Genomic DNA, 16,691 nt, shown 5'->3' on the forward strand with positions numbered 1-16,691 from the left:
CGGTTCCGGGAGCCGGCGAGAGCGGCAGCTTCGGGAAGGTGAAGAAGCAAGCTGTACAACACTGGGATTGTGTGCGCACCTTGCCAACTGATAGAAAACAGTACCTTTGCACTCTCCTGACTTTTCCAATCACAGGAACATTCGATTGGAAGCTGTTTTGGACAACTTTTCTTTTCTTCCTGCCAAACACTTGGCAGACATCCGTGCAACTTCTAGAACACGATGGGAGATGTTTTCTGTGCTGGCACAGTTTTTCCTAGCCAGACATAGTGGAAAAGCTTTTTGCCGAGGTGTAGACTACATAAGACGCGAAAGACGAAGGTAGGATGCTCTCCGGAGGTAAGAGCCGCTGCCGGGCGTCTTTCAGCAGAAGCCGCGCTAAGGAGAGCACTGTGAGCGGCACAATCGTCTTTGCGCGAAGAAGCCGCTTCTTGGGCTCCGGCAGCCGGCGAGAGCGGCAGCTTCGGGAAGGTGAAGAAGCAAGCTGTACAACACTGGGATTGTGTGCGCACCTTGCCAACTGATAGAAAACAGTACCTTTGCACTCTCCTGACTTTTCCAATCACAGGAACATTCGATTGGAAGCTGTTTTGGACAACTTTTCTTTTCTTCCTGCCAAACACTTGGCAGACATCCGTGCAACTTCTAGAACACGATGGGAGATGTTTTCTGTGCTGGCACAGTTTTTCCTAGCCAGACATAGTGGAAAAGCGTTTTGCTAAGATGTAGACTACAAAAGACGCGAAAGACGAAGGTAGGATGCTGTCCGGAGGTAAGAGCCGCTGCCGGGCGTCTTTCGGCAGAAGCCGCGCTAAGGAGAGCACTGTGAGCGGCACAATCGTCTTTGCGCGAAGAAGCCGCTTCTTGGGCTCCGGCAGCCGGCGAGAGCGGCAGCTTCGGGAAGGTGAAGAAGCAAGCTGTACAACACTGGGATTGTGTGCGCACCTTGCCAACTGATAGAAAACAGTACCTTTGCACTCTCCTGACTTTTCCAATCACAGGAACATTCGATTGGAAGCTGTTTTGGACAACTTTTCTTTTCTTCCTGCCAAACACTTGGCAGACATCCGTGCAACTTCTAGAACACGATGGGAGATGTTTTCTGTGCTGGCACAGTTTTTCCTAGCCAGACATAGTGGAAAAGCGTTATGCCGAGGTGTAGACTACATAAGACGCGAAAGACGAAGGTAGGATGCTGTCCGGAGGTAAGAGCCGCTGCCGGGCGTCTTTCGGCAGAAGCCGCGCTAAGGAGAGCACTGTGAGCGGCACAATCGTCTTTGCGCGAAGAAGCCGCTTCTTGGGCTCCGGCAGCCGGCGAGAGCGGCAGCTTCGGGAAGGTGAAGAAGCAAGCTGTACAACACTGGGATTGTGTGCGCACCTTGCCAACTGATAGAAAACAGTACCTTTGCACTCTCCTGACTTTTCCAATCACAGGAACATTCGATTGGAAGCTGTTTTGGACAACTTTTCTTTTCTTCCTGCCAAACACTTGGCAGACATCCGTGCAACTTCTAGAACACGATGGGAGATGTTTTCTGTGCTGGCACAGTTTTTCCTAGCCAGACATAGTGGAAAAGCGTTTTGCTAAGATGTAGACTACAAAAGACGCGAAAGACGAAGGTAGGATGCTCTCCGGAGGTAAGAGCCGCTGCCGGGCGTCTTTCGGCAGAAGCCGCGCTAAGGAGAGCACTGTGAGCGGCACAATCGTCTTTGCGCGAAGAAGCCGCTTCTTGGGCTCCGGCAGCCGGCGAGAGCGGCAGCTTCGGGAAGGTGAAGAAGCAAGCTGTACAACACTGGGATTGTGTGCGCACCTTGCCAACTGATAGAAAACAGTACCTTTGCACTCTCCTGACTTTTCCAATCACAGGAACATTCGATTGGAAGCTGTTTTGGACAACTTTTCTTTTCTTCCTGCCAAACACTTGGCAGACATCCGTGCAACTTCTAGAACACGATGGGAGATGTTTTCTGTGCTGGCACAGTTTTTCCTAGCCAGACATAGTGGAAAAGCGTTTTGCTAAGATGTGGACGAGAACAGAGGCTAAAGAGTGGATGTTAGCAAATGACACCCATCTTCAAAAAAGGCAATTAAGAGGACTCGCCATAGTACAAACCAGCCAGCCTCTTTTTTATCCCCAGGAAGTTGATGAAGCAGCTCTTCCTGGAAATCCTTGCCAGGCACATGACAGATGACCAAATAATGTAGTTAGCATGATTTTTCAGGGGAATTTCATGCTGAACATCACTTTAAACTCCTCTGATGAATCAACTTGACTGGTAGATGAAGGGAATATTATCTGCCTGGGCTTCAGGGAGGTTTTTGACATACCTCTACATGGCATCACACATACATATGGAAGCAATAGTGCAAAGGGGAGGGAATCAGTGTCTTTTCAGTGATGCTGAGGGAAAAGACAAGAGGCAGTGGGCACACACTGAAATACAGGAGATTGCCTTTGAACATCAGTAAATGTTTCTTTACTGTCAGGGTGACTGAACCACGGCACAGACTGCCCAGAAAGATTGTGGAGCCTGGATCTTTGAAGACATTAAAAGTACACCCAGATAGAATCCTGGGCAAGAGGCTCTAGGTATCCTGGTTTAGGCAGGGGGGTTGGGCCTGGTTAGCCCCACCAACCCCTTCCACTCTCTTTCATTCTGTGCTAGTGAATTCTCTTCAAGATGCATTTCAAAGCACTGGCATGACAAAGTTCTGTGCAGACAGAGATCCAAATGGACATGGCATCTAAGTTCCTTAAGCAGTGTTCAAGAAGAATGTAAAACTCTGGCACAAGTGTCTCTTCCCTAACTGAATCCCTTTCATGGGAAAATTCCCAGCTCTAGAAAGATCTTCTGATACGCATGCTTAAGACTGACACTGGCTGAGCAAATTTCTCCCTATGTATATCTAAGACCAGTTAGGATCTTCACCCAAAGTGCAGTCAACATAGTCACAGAATGCCTATTGTTAAGAAGTGACAGCTTCCATCAGAATGGCAGCTATTGGTCCACAAAATGGATTAATGGATGGGAATTATCTACGTGGGTTAAAAACAAAAATAAAGAGTTGGTCTTTATTTGTCAATTTCATGGCAATATTGATAAGGGAAGAAAAAGATCTAAGTCCTTGACTTTCTGGACTCGAGGAAAGATTTTAAAAATTCCTTGTAAAAATGTATGATCACAATCAGACTATTGAAACCATTTTAGTTGGGAACAAAGTTCCAAAATTGTCTAGATAGTGGCAAAGAAGCCAAGAAAATAGGAAAGAAACAAAAAGAGAGCAAAGGAGTCAGCTTCAGTGTACAAGCTCGTTCTAGAAGTAGTCTGCTGGGAAAAGGAACCCCCAGCTAAATTTCCAATGTATTCCTGCGCTTGATTCAGTAACTGGTCAATGTAAAAACCAATCCTTTTGTACAACTTCTTCCAGCAACAAAAACTCCAACAGGTTGACACTACCATCATGCCTGTTCCAGACATATTTAAAAGAGAAATGATGATTTTCTTGAAAACCTACTTACATAAAAGTTGCAAGATGGTGGAGGGATTCCCACATCCTCCTTCCTCCATCTGGCTTGAAAGTATATTTGATAAAATATGCAACAAAGCACATGATTTATAAGGGAGAGTCAAATGGATGATTTGGGAATCGATCTCTTGTTGATAGTAAACTTCATATCCACTCGGTGTGACCTTTTTAAAACAAAATGTGGAGCTGAGGCATGAATCTGCCACAACAATTGTAAAGCAAACATACACACTCCCCTTCATATGCCCCCCCCTCCACACACACCTAGGCACACACAGAGATCAGCATAGCAGATCATGAACACCTTGGAAAAGACTGAAATGCTAAATGCCTCTCTTGATGGGCAAAAGAGCTGGTGCAGTAATTCAAATGCCTGGTACAAAAATTCTGTTTAATATTTAGCTCCTATTTAAAACACAGCTTTTCATTTCATTCTATTTACAGAATATTTTCATTTCATTTGTTTCTTTAAAATTACTTAGTTCTCACCTGTTGTATGTCTAGGAATATTTTCTTCCAAAAATAGAAAAAAATAGATGATATCTTTTCAGCAGAAAACATTGGTTGATACAATTTTAAACCATCATGATATGGAAGAATTCTTCTGTCCCTCTCGAAGGTGGAAGAAGCATTTGGATCACAGATCATCTACAATGAAATACTTGACATGTTTAAGATGCTTTCAATCAATTTTGATCGTCAATTGCTTATTTGTTGTAAACAGTAATTTTTCAGTGAAGGGAAAGCGTGTGTGGTATATCTACATGATATGTTCAAAGGCAGTTCCTACTAATGGCCAGGCTGAATTCCAGTAAATAATGTCCCGAATGATATTTTGCCGCCTTCTTTGGCACTTCATGAAATCTTACCCCGATGAAGTGCTGAAACAAAGAGATTTTCTCTTAGAGAGTGTCTCATGTTGTAACCTATCCCATGGATTTTATGCTGTAATTCTTATCTCTTTTAAAATTTACTATCTTCTGTACAGTTTTCATGAAACTTTCTGTTACAGTAGTGAATAGCACAGATAAATGTCATTTTGTACAACTTTGAATTTACCCCAAGAGCTGAGAGAAAACTTGATCCTATACTTCAATCCGAGTTTCTTCTATAGTCCGACTTTGTTTCTCTACCATCAAGCTTCTCCTTTGTTGCTGCTCCAAGCCCCGTCCAAGGTGACCTTGAATACTTTCAGGGATGGGACACCCACAACTTCTCTGGGCAACCTGTTCCAGTGTTCCAGCACTCCCACAGTAAAAAAGGCCTTCCTTTCATCTAATATGTGTAGGAAATCATAAATCTAGGCATAGAAGCTTGGAGTGCAAATTTGAAATTCTTTGGATTTGAAGCACATTTTATATGAATACTGACTTACAGATGACTAAAAGATGTTGATGGGCATTTGAGCTGACAAGTTTTGAAAAAGTGCACGGAAATTAAAATTGAAACCACTAAAATTAAAAACTCCTTGCCATTTTCTTTTTCCTCTCCTATTCAAAATTGCATATGTCAGATATCAGTGCTTCATGCAAACCTCTCAGATGCTCTCAGAGAAAAAGCTTTTCTTTCAGACTAAGTTGCGGTTGACGTAGAACACTAGCAGGAGTGAAAGATTTTCTGGGCATCGGGGCAGCCCGTTCTCCTTGGATTTGTGTGCAGAATGCATTTTATCCAAACTGGAAAATAGATCCCAGCTCTGTTCTATTCATCATTCTTACTTCATCAGGCCAGAAGATTCTGTGAAAAGTAGCCTGTGGACCTTGAAGACAGCGCATGTGAACCAGATGAGAGGTGATAGAGAAGTTGAGGGAGAGAAGAAAGAGCATGAGGCTGAAACCAGAAAGTATTTCTCCACGTGATCATGGAAGATTGCAGGAGCCACTTGGTACTATCAAACCAGCCCAACTTGGCACTGGTGCCACCTTGGGTCTGGGAGCCATGTTGCATATCGTGCATTTTAAGGAGCCAGCTGGCCACACCCGGCCATATGCCCCCAAACACAAACCAAGGCCCTTTTCTCTGGCAAACAAAACTCAGCTGCCCTGCTTCTGGATGGCAGATTGCAGGAACCACTTGGTACTATCAAACCAGCCCAACTTGGCACTGGTGCCACCATGGGTCTGGTCACCATCCTGCCTATTGTAGCTTTTCAGGAGCCAGCCGGTCACTCTCAGCCATAGGCCCCCAAACACAAACCTCGGCCCGTTTCCCTGGCAAACAAAAGTAAGCTGCCCCGCTTCTGGATGGCAGATTGCAGGAGCTACTTAGTACTATCAAATCAGCCCGACTTGGCACAGGTGCCACCTTGGATCTGGGAACCATCCTGTGTATCGTGGATTTTCAGGGGCCAGCCAGCCACTCTCAGCCATATGCCCCCAAAAACAAACCACGGCCCTTTTCTCTGGCAAACAAAACTCAACTGCCCCTCTTCTGGATGGCAAATTTTAGGACGCACTTTGTACTACAAAACCGCCCGACGTGGCACTGGTGCCACCTTGTGTCAGGGAACCATCCTGCATATCGAGCTTTTTAAGGAGCCAGCCGGCCAGGCCCAGCCATATACCCCCAAAAACAAACCACGGACCATTTCTCATGGAAACAAAAATCCGCTGCCCCGCGTCTGGATGGCAGATTGCAGGAGCCACTTTGCACCATCAAACCAGCCCGACTTGGCACTGGTGCCACCTTGGGTCTGGGAACAATCCTGCGTATCGTACATATTCAGGAACCAGCCGAACATTCCCAGCCAAAGGCCCCCAAACACAAACAACGGCCCATTTCCCTGGCAAACAAAACTCAGCGGCCCCGCTTCTGGATGGCAGTTTGCAGGAGCCACTTGGTAGTATCAAACCAGCCCGACTTGGCACTGGTGCCACCTTGGGTCTGGGAACCATCCTGCGTATGGTGGATTCTAAGGAGCCAGCCGGCCACTCCCAGCCACAGGCCCCCAACAAAAACCACGGCCCTTTTTTCTGGCAAACAAAACTTAGCTGCCTCACTTCTGGATGGCAGATTGCAGGAGCCACTTGGTGTAATCAAACCAGCCCAACTTGGCACTGGTGCCACCTCGGGTCTGGGAACCATCCTGCGTATCGTGGATTCTAAGGAGCCAGCCGGCCACTCCCAGCCACAGGCCCCCAAACAAAATCAACGGCGCTTTTCCCTGGAAAACAAAACACGCCTGCCAACTTTTTGATGGAGTTTGCAGGAGCCACTTGGTACTATCAAACCAGCCCGACTTGGCACTGGTGCCACCTTGGGTCTGGGAAACATCCTGCGTATCGTGGATTCTTAGGAGCCAGCCGGCCACTCCTAGCCACAGGCCCCCAAACAAAAACCTAGGCCTATTTCTCTGGCAAACAAAATTAAGCTGCCCCGCTTCTGGATGGCAGATTGCAGGAGACACTTGGTACTATCAAACCAGCCCAACTTGGCACTGGTGCCACCTTGGATCTGGGAACCATGCTGTGTATCGTGGATATTCAGGGGCCAGCCGGCCACTCTCAGCCATATGTCCCCAAACAGAAACCTCGGCCCTGTTCTCTGGCAAACAAAACTCAACTGCCCCTCTTCTGGATGGCAAATTGCAGGATGAACTTGATACTAAAACCGCAGGCCGACTTGGTAGTGGTGACACCTTGGACCTGGGAACCATCAGGCGTATCGAGCATTTTAAGGAGCCAGCTGGCCACACCCGGCCATATGCCCCCAAACACAAACCAAGGCCCTTTTCTCTGGCAAACAAAACTCAGCTGCCCTGCTTCTGGATGGCAGATTGCAGGAACCACTTGGTACTATCAAACCAGCCCAACTTGGCACTGGTGCCACCATGGGTCTGGTCACCATCCTGCCTATTGTAGCTTTTCAGGAGCCAGCCGGTCACTCTCAGCCATAGGCCCCCAAACACAAACCTCGGCCCGTTTCCCTGGCAAACAAAAGTAAGCTGCCCCGCTTCTGGATGGCAGATTGCAGGAGCTACTTAGTACTATCAAATCAGCCCGACTTGGCACAGGTGCCACCTTGGATCTGGGAACCATCCTGTGTATCGTGGATTTTCAGGGGCCAGCCAGCCACTCTCAGCCATATGCCCCCAAAAACAAACCACGGCCCTTTTCTCTGGCAAACAAAACTCAACTGCCCCTCTTCTGGATGGCAAATTTTAGGACGCACTTTGTACTACAAAACCGCCCGACGTGGCACTGGTGCCACCTTGTGTCAGGGAACCATCCTGCATATCGAGCTTTTTAAGGAGCCAGCCGGCCAGGCCCAGCCATATACCCCCAAAAACAAACCACGGACCATTTCTCATGGAAACAAAAATCCGCTGCCCCGCGTCTGGATGGCAGATTGCAGGAGCCACTTTGCACCATCAAACCAGCCCGACTTGGCACTGGTGCCACCTTGGGTCTGGGAACAATCCTGCGTATCGTACATATTCAGGAACCAGCCGAACATTCCCAGCCAAAGGCCCCCAAACACAAACAACGGCCCATTTCCCTGGCAAACAAAACTCAGCGGCCCCGCTTCTGGATGGCAGTTTGCAGGAGCCACTTGGTAGTATCAAACCAGCCCGACTTGGCACTGGTGCCACCTTGGGTCTGGGAAACATCCTGCGTATCGTGGATTCTTAGGAGCCAGCCGGCCACTCCCAGCCACAGGCCCCCAACAAAAACCACGGCCCTTTTTTCTGGCAAACAAAACTTAGCTGCCTCACTTCTGGATGGCAGATTGCAGGAGCCACTTGGTGTAATCAAACCAGCCCAACTTGGCACTGGTGCCACCTCGGGTCTGGGAACCATCCTGCGTATCGTGGATTCTAAGGAGCCAGCCGGCCACTCCCAGCCACAGGCCCCCAAACAAAATCAACGGCGCTTTTCCCTGGAAAACAAAACACGCCTGCCAACTTTTTGATGGAGTTTGCAGGAGCCACTTGGTACTATCAAACCAGCCCGACTTGGCACTGGTGCCACCTTGGGTCTGGGAAACATCCTGCGTATCGTGGATTCTTAGGAGCCAGCCGGCCACTCCTAGCCACAGGCCCCCAAACAAAAACCTAGGCCTATTTCTCTGGCAAACAAAATTAAGCTGCCCCGCTTCTGGATGGCAGATTGCAGGAGACACTTGGTACTATCAAACCAGCCCAACTTGGCACTGGTGCCACCTTGGATCTGGGAACCATGCTGTGTATCGTGGATATTCAGGGGCCAGCCGGCCACTCTCAGCCATATGTCCCCAAACAGAAACCTCGGCCCTGTTCTCTGGCAAACAAAACTCAACTGCCCCTCTTCTGGATGGCAAATTGCAGGATGAACTTGATACTAAAACCGCAGGCCGACTTGGTAGTGGTGACACCTTGGACCTGGGAACCATCAGGCGTATCGAGCATTTTAAGGAGCCAGCCGGCCACTCCCAGCAATATGCCCCTAAAAACAATCCACGGAATTTTTCTCTGGCAAACAAAAATCAGCTGCCCCGCTTCTGGATGGCAGATTGCAGGAGCCACTTTGCACCATCAAACCAGCCCGACTTGGCACTGGTGCCACCTTGCATCTGGGAACCATGCTGCCTAGCGTGGATTTTCAGGAGCCAGCCGGCCACTCTCAGCCATAGGCCCCCAAACAAAACCCACGGCCCGTTTCCCTGGCCAACAAAATTAAGCTGCCCCGCTTCTGGATGGCAGATTGCAGGACGCACTTGGTAGTATCAAACCAGCCCGACTTGGCACTGGTGCCACCTTGGGTCTGGGAACCATCCTGTGTATCGTGGATTTTCAGGGGCCAGCCGGCCACTCTCAGCCATATGCCCCCAAACACAAACCACGGAACTTTTCTCTGGCAAACAAAAATCAGCTGCCCCACTTCTGGATGGCAGATTGCAGGAGCCACTTGGGACTATCACACCAGCACAACATGGCACTGCTGCCACCTTGGATCTGGGAACAATCCTGCGTATCGTACATATTCAGGAACCAGCCGAACACTCCCAGCCACAGGCCCCCAAACACAAACAACGGCCCATTTCCCTGGCAAACAAAACTCAGCTGCCCCGCTTCTGGATGGCAGTTTGCAGGAGCCACTTGGGACTATCAAAGCAGCCCGACTTGGTAATGGTACCATCTTGGATCTGGGAACCATCCGGCGTATCGTGGATTTTCAGGGGCCAGCCGGTCATTCCCAGCCATATGCTCCCAAACACAAACCTCGGCCCTTTTCTCTGGCAAACAAAACTCAACTGCCCCTCTTCTGGATGGCAAATTGCAGGACGCACTTGGTACTACAAAAAGAGTCCGACTTGGCAGTGGTGCCACCTTGGCTCTGGGAACCATCCTGCGTATCGAGCATTTTAAGGAGCCAGCCGGCAATTCCCAGCCGTATGCCCCAAAAAGAAACCACGGACCTTTTCTCTGGCAAAAAAAACTCAGCTGTCCCGCTTCTGGATGGCAGATTGCAGGAGTCACTTTGAACCATACAACCAGCCTTACTTGGCACTGGTGCCACCTTGGATCTGGGAACCATCCTGCCTATCGTTGATTTTCAGGGGCCAGCCTACCACTCTCGGCCATAGGCCCCCAAACACAAACCACAGCCCTTTTCTCTAGCAAACAAAATTTAGCTGCCCCGCTTCTGGATGGCAAATTGCAGGAGCCACTGGGTACTACAAAAACAGCCCGACTTGGCACTGGTGCCACCTTGCGTCTGGTTACCATGCGGCGTATCGTGCATTTTAAGGAGCCAGGTGGCCACTCCCAGCCATATGCCCCCAAACACAACCCACGGCCCTTTTCTCTGGCAAACAAAACTCAGCTGCCCCGCTTCTGGATGGCAGAGTGCAGGAGACACTTGGTACTATCAAACCAGCCCGACTTGGCACTGGTGGCACCTTTGGTCTGGGAACCATCCTGCGTATTGTGGATTGTCAGGAGACAGCCGACCACTCTCGGCCACAGACCCCAATCAAAAACAAAGGTCCGTTTCCCTGGCAAAAAAAACTCAGCTGCCCCGCTTCTGGATGGGAGATTGCAGGAGGCACTTGACACTGTCAAACGAGCCCCACTTTGTACTGGTGCCACCTTGGGTCTGGGAACCATGCTGCGTATCGTGGATTTTCAGGAGCCAGCCGGCCACTGCCAGCCACAGGCCCCCAAACAAAAACCACAGCCTTTTTCTCTGGCAAACAAAACTCAACTGCCCCGCTTCTGGATGGCAGATTGCAGGAGCCACTTGGTACTATCAAACCAGCCCGACTTGGCACTGGTGCCACCTTGGGTCTGGGAACCATCCTGCCTATCGTGGATTTTAAGGAGCCAGCCGGCTACTCCCAGCCACAGGCCCCCAACAAAAACCACTGCCCTTTTTTCTCGCAAACAAAACTTAGCTGCCTCACTTCTGGATGGCAGATTGCAGGAGTCACTTGGTGTAATCAAACCAGCCCGACTTGGCACTGGTGCCACCTTGGGTCTGGGAACCATCCTGCGTATCGTGGATTCTAAGGAGCCAGCCGGCCACTCCCAGCCACAGGGCCCAAACAAAATCAACGGCGCTGTTCCCTGGAAAACAAAACACGCCTGCCAACTTTTTGATGGAGTTTGCAGGAGCCACTTGGTACTATCAAACCAGCCCGACTAGGCACTGGTGCCACCATGGGTCTGGTAAACATCCTGCGTATCGTGGATTCTTAGGAGCCAGCCGGCCACTCCTAGCCACAGGCCCCCAAACAAAAACCTAGGCCTATTTCTCTGGCAAACAAAAGTAAGCTGCCCCGCTTCTGGATGGCAGATTGCAGGAGACACTTGGGACTATCAAACCAGCCCAACTTGGCACTGGTGCCACCTTGGATCTGGGAACCATGCTGTGTATCGTGGATTTTCAGGGGCCAGCCGGCCACTCTCAGCTATATGCCCCCAAACAGAAACCTCGGCCCGTTTCTCTGGCAAACAAAACTCAACTGCCCCTCTTCTGGATGGCAAATTGCAAGATGAACTTGATACTAAAACCGCAGGCCGACTTGGTAGTGGTGACACCTTGGGCCTGGGAACCATCATGCGTATCGAGCATTTTAAGGAGCCAGCCGGCCACTCCCAGCAATATGCCCCCAAAAACAATCCACGGAATTTTTCTCTGGCAAACAAAAATCAGCTGCCCCGCTTCTGGATGGCAGATTGCAGGAGCCACTTTGACCCATCAAACCAGCCCGACTTGGCACTGGTGCCACCTTGCATCCTGGAACCATGCTGCCTAGCGTGGATTTTCAGGGGCCAGCCGGCCACTCTCAGCTATATGCCCCCAAAGAACACCCACGGCCCGTTTCCCTGGCAAACAAAAGTAAGCTGCCCCGCTTCTGGATGGCAGATTGCAGGAACCACTTGGTAGTATCAAACCAGCCCGACTTGGCACTGGTGCCACCTTGGGTCTGGGAACCATCCTGCGTATCGTGGATTCTAAGGAGCCAGCCGGCCACTCCCAGCCACAGGCCCCCAAATACAAACAACGGCGCTTTTCCCTGGAAAACAAAACTCGCCTGCCAACTTTTTGATGGCAGATTGCAGGAGCAACTTGGTACTATCAAACCAGCCCAACTTGGCACTGGTGCCACCATGGGTCTGGTAACCATCCTGCCTATTGTAGCTTTCCAGGAGCCAGCCGGTCACTCCCAGCCATAGGCCCCCAGTCACAAACCTCGGCCCGTTTCCCTGGCAAACAAAAGTAAGCTGCCCCGCTTCTGGATGGCAGATTGCAGGAGCCACTTGGTACTATCAAACCAGCCCGATTTGGCACTGGTGCCACCTTGGGTCTGGGAACCATGCTGCGTATCGCAGATTCTAAGGCGCCAGTCGGCCACTCCCAGCCACAAGACCCCAAACACAAACAACGGCGCTTTTCTCTGGCAAACAAAACTCAACTGCCCCTCTTCTGGATGGCAAATTGCAGGACGCACTTGGTACTATCAAACCAGCACGACTTGGCACTGGTGCCACCTTGGGTCTGGGAACCATCCTGCCTATCGTGGATTTTAAGGAGCCAGCTGGACACTCTCGGCCACAGACCCCAATCAAAAACAACGGCCCGTTCCACAGGCAAACAAAACTCAGCTGCCCCGCTTCTGGATGGGAGATTGCAGGAGGCACTTGACACTGTGAAACCAGCCCCACTTGGCACTGGTGCCACCTTGGGTCTGGGAACCATGCTGCGTATCATGGATTTTCAGGAGCCAGCCGGCCCCTCCCAGCCATAGGCCCCCAAACAAAAACCACAGCCTTTTTCTCTGGCAAACAAAATTCAGCTGCCCCGCTTCTGGATGGCAGATTGCAGGAGCCACTTGGGACTATCACACCAGCACAACATGGCACTGGTGCCACCTTGGATCTGGGAATCATCCTTCCTATCGTGGATTTTCAGGGGCCAGCCGGTCACTCTCAGCCATAGGCCCCAAACACAAACCACGGCCCTTTTCTCTGGAAAACAAAACTCAACTGCCCCTCTTCTGGATGGCAGATTGCAGGAGCCACTGGGTACTATGAAACCAGCCCTACTTGGCACTGGTGCCACCTTGGGTCTGGGAACCATGCTGCGTATCATGGATTTTCAGGAGCCAGCCGTCCACTGCCAGCCACAGGCCCCGAAACACAAACAACAGCCTTTTTCTCTGGCAAACAAAATTCAGCTGCCCCGCTTCTGGATGGCAGATTGCAGGAGCCACTTTGCACCATCAAACCAGCCCGACTTGGCACTGGTGCCACCTTGGGTCTGGGAACCATCCTGCGTATCGTGGATTCTAAGGAGCCAGCTGGCCACTGCCAGCCACAGGCCCCAAAACACACACAACGGCGCTTTTCCCTGGAAAACAAAACTCGCCTGCCAACTTTTTGATGGCAGATTGCAGGAGCCACTTGGTACTATCAAACCAGCCCAACTTGCCACTGGTGCCACCATGGGTCTGGTCATCATCCTGCCTATCGTAGCTTTTCAGGAGCCAGCCGGTCACTCCCTGCCATAGGCCCCGAGACAAAAAGCTCGGCCCGTTTCCCTGGCAAACAAAAGTAAGCTGCCCCGCTTCTGGATGGCAGATTGCAGGAGCCACTTGGTACTATCAAACCAGCCCGACTTGGCACTGGTACCACCTTGGGTCTGGGAACCATCCTGCCTATCGTGGATTTTAAGGAGCCAGCCGGCTACTCCCAGCCACAGGCCCCCAACAAAAACCACGGCCCTTTTTTCTGGCAAACAAAACTTAGCTGCCTCACTTCTGGATGGCAGATTGCAGGAGCCACTTGGTGTAATCAAACCAGCCCGACTTGGCACTGGTGTCACCTTGGGTCTGGGAACCATCCTGCGTATCGTGGAATCTAAGGAGCCAGCCGGCCACTCCCAGCCACAGGCCTCCAAACAAAATCAACGGCGCTGTTCCCTGGAAAGCAAAACACGCCTGCCAACTTTTTGATGGAGTTTGCAGGAGCCACTTGGTACTATCAAACCAGCCCAACTTGGCACTGGTGCCACCATGGGTCTGGTAAACATCCTGCGTATCGTGGATTCTTAGGAGCCAGCAGGCCACTCCTAGCCACAGGCCCCCAAACAAAAACCTAGGCCTATTTCTCTGGCAAACAAAAGTAAGCTGCCCCGCTTCTGGATGGCAGATTGCAGGAGACACTTGGGACTATCAAACCAGCCCAACTTGGCACTGGTGCCACCTTGGATCTGGAAACCATGTTGTGTATCGTGGATTTTCAGGGGCCAGCCGGCCACTCTCAGCCATATGTCCCCAAACAGAAACCTCGGCCCGTTTCTCTGGCAAACAAAACTCAACTGCCCCTCTTCTGGATGGCAAATTGCAGGATGAACTTGATACTAAAACCGCAGGCCGACTTGGTAGTGGTGACACCTTGGGCCTGGGAACCATCATGCGTATCGAGCATTTTAAGGAGCCAGCCGGCCACTCCCAGCAATATGCCCCCAAAAACAATCCACGGAATTTTTCTCTGGCAAACAAAAATCAGCTGCCCCGCTTCTGGATGGCAGATTGCAGGAGCCACTTTGCACCATCAAACCAGCCCGACTGGGCACTGGTGCCACCTTGCATCTGGGAACCATGCTGCCTAGCGTGGATTTTCAGGGGCCAGCGGGCCACTCTCAGCTATATGCCCCCAAACAAAACCCACGGCCCGTTTCCCTGGCAAACAAAAGTAAGCTGCCCTGCTTCTGGATGGCAGATTGCAGGAACCACTTGGTAGTATCAAACCAGCCCGACTTGGCACTGGTGCCACCTTGGGTCTGGGAACCATCCTGCGTATCGTGGATTCTAAGGAGCCAGCCGGCCACTCCCAGCCACAGGCCCCCAAACACAAACAACAGCGCTTTTCCCTGGAAAACAAAACTCGCCTGCCAACTTTTTGATGGCAGATTGCAGGAGCAACTTGGTACTATCAAACCAGCCCAACTTGGCACTGGTGCCACCATAGGTCTGGTCACCATCCTGCCTATTGTAGCTTTCCAGGAGCCAGCCGGTCACTCCCAGCCATAGGCCCCCAAACACAAACCTCGGCCCGTTTCCCTGGCAAACAAAAGTAAGCTGCCCCGCTTCTGGATGGCAGATTGCAGGAGCCACTTGGTACTATCAAACCAGCCCAACTTGGAACTGGTGCCACCTTGGGTCTGGGAACCATGCTGCGTATCGCAGATTCTAAGGCGCCAGTCGGCCACTCCCAGCCACAAGCCCCCAAACACAAACAACGGCGCTTTTCTCTGGCAAACAAAACTCAACTGCCCCTCTTCTGGATGGCAAATTGGAGGACGCACTTGGTACTATAAAAACAGCCCGACTTGGCACTGGTGCCACCTTGGGTCTGGGAACCATCCTGCGTATCGATCTTTTTAATGAGACAGCCGGCCACTCCCAGCCATATGCCCCCAAACACAACCCACGGCCCTTTCCTCTGGCAAACAAAACTCAACTGCCCCTCTTCTGGATGGCAGATTGCAGGAGCCACTTGGTACTATCAAACCAGCAAGACTTGGCACTGGTGCCACCTTGGGTCTGGGAACCATCCTGCGTATTGTGGATTGTCAGGAGCCAGCTGAACATTCTCGGCCACAGACCCAAATCAAAAACAACGGCCTGTTTCACAGGCAAACAAAACTCAGCTGCCCCGCTTCTGGATGGGAGATTGCAGGAGGCACTTGACACTGTGAAACCAGCCCCACTTGGCACTGGTGCCACCTTGGGTCTGGGAACCATGCTGCGTATCATGGATTTTCAGGAGCCAGCCGGCCACTCCCAGCCATAGGCCCCCAAACAAAAACCACAGCCTTTTTCTCTGGCAAACAAAATTCAGCTGCCCCACTTCTGGATGGCAGATTGCAGGAGCCACTTGGGACTATCACACCAGCACAACATGGCACTGCTGCCACCTTGGATCTGGGAACCATCCTTCCTATCGTGGATTTTCAGGGGCCAGCCGGTCACTCTCAGCCATAGGCCCCAAACACAAACCACGGCCCTTTTCTCTGGAAAACAAAACTCAACTGCCCCTCTTCTGGATGGCAGATTGCAGGAGCCACTGGGTACTATGAAACTAGCCCTACTTGGCACTGGTGCCACCTTGGGTCTGGGAACCATGCTGCGTATCATGGATTTTCAGGAGCCAGCCGTCCACTGTCAGCCACAGGCCCCGAAACACAAACAACAGCCTTTTTCTCTGGCAAACAAAATTCAGCTGCACCGCTTCTGGATGGCAGATTGCAGGAACCACTTGGAACTAACAAACCAGCCCGACTTGGCACTGGTGCCACTGCTGGTCTGGGAACCATCCTGCGTATCGTGGATTCTAAGGAGCCAGCTGGCCACTCCCAGCCACAGGCCCCAAAATACACACAACGGCGCTTTTCCCTGGAAAACAAAACTCGCCTGCCAACTTTTTGATGGCAGATTGCAGGAGCCACTTGGTACTATCAAACCAGCCCGACTTGGCACTGGTGCCACCATGGGTCTGGTCACCATCCTGCCTATCGTAGCTTTTCAGGAGCCAGCCGGTCACTCCCAGCCATAGGCCCCCAGAAAAAAACCTCGGTCCGTTTCCCTGGAAAACAAAAGTAAGCTGCCCCGCTTCTGGATGGCAGATTGCAGGAGCCACTTGGTGCTATCAAACCAGCCCGACTTGGCACTGGTG

This window comes from Melospiza melodia, chromosome 2 (assembly GCF_035770615.1).
Source record: "Melospiza melodia melodia isolate bMelMel2 chromosome 2, bMelMel2.pri, whole genome shotgun sequence".
Classification (NCBI taxonomy): Eukaryota; Metazoa; Chordata; class Aves; order Passeriformes; family Passerellidae; genus Melospiza; species Melospiza melodia.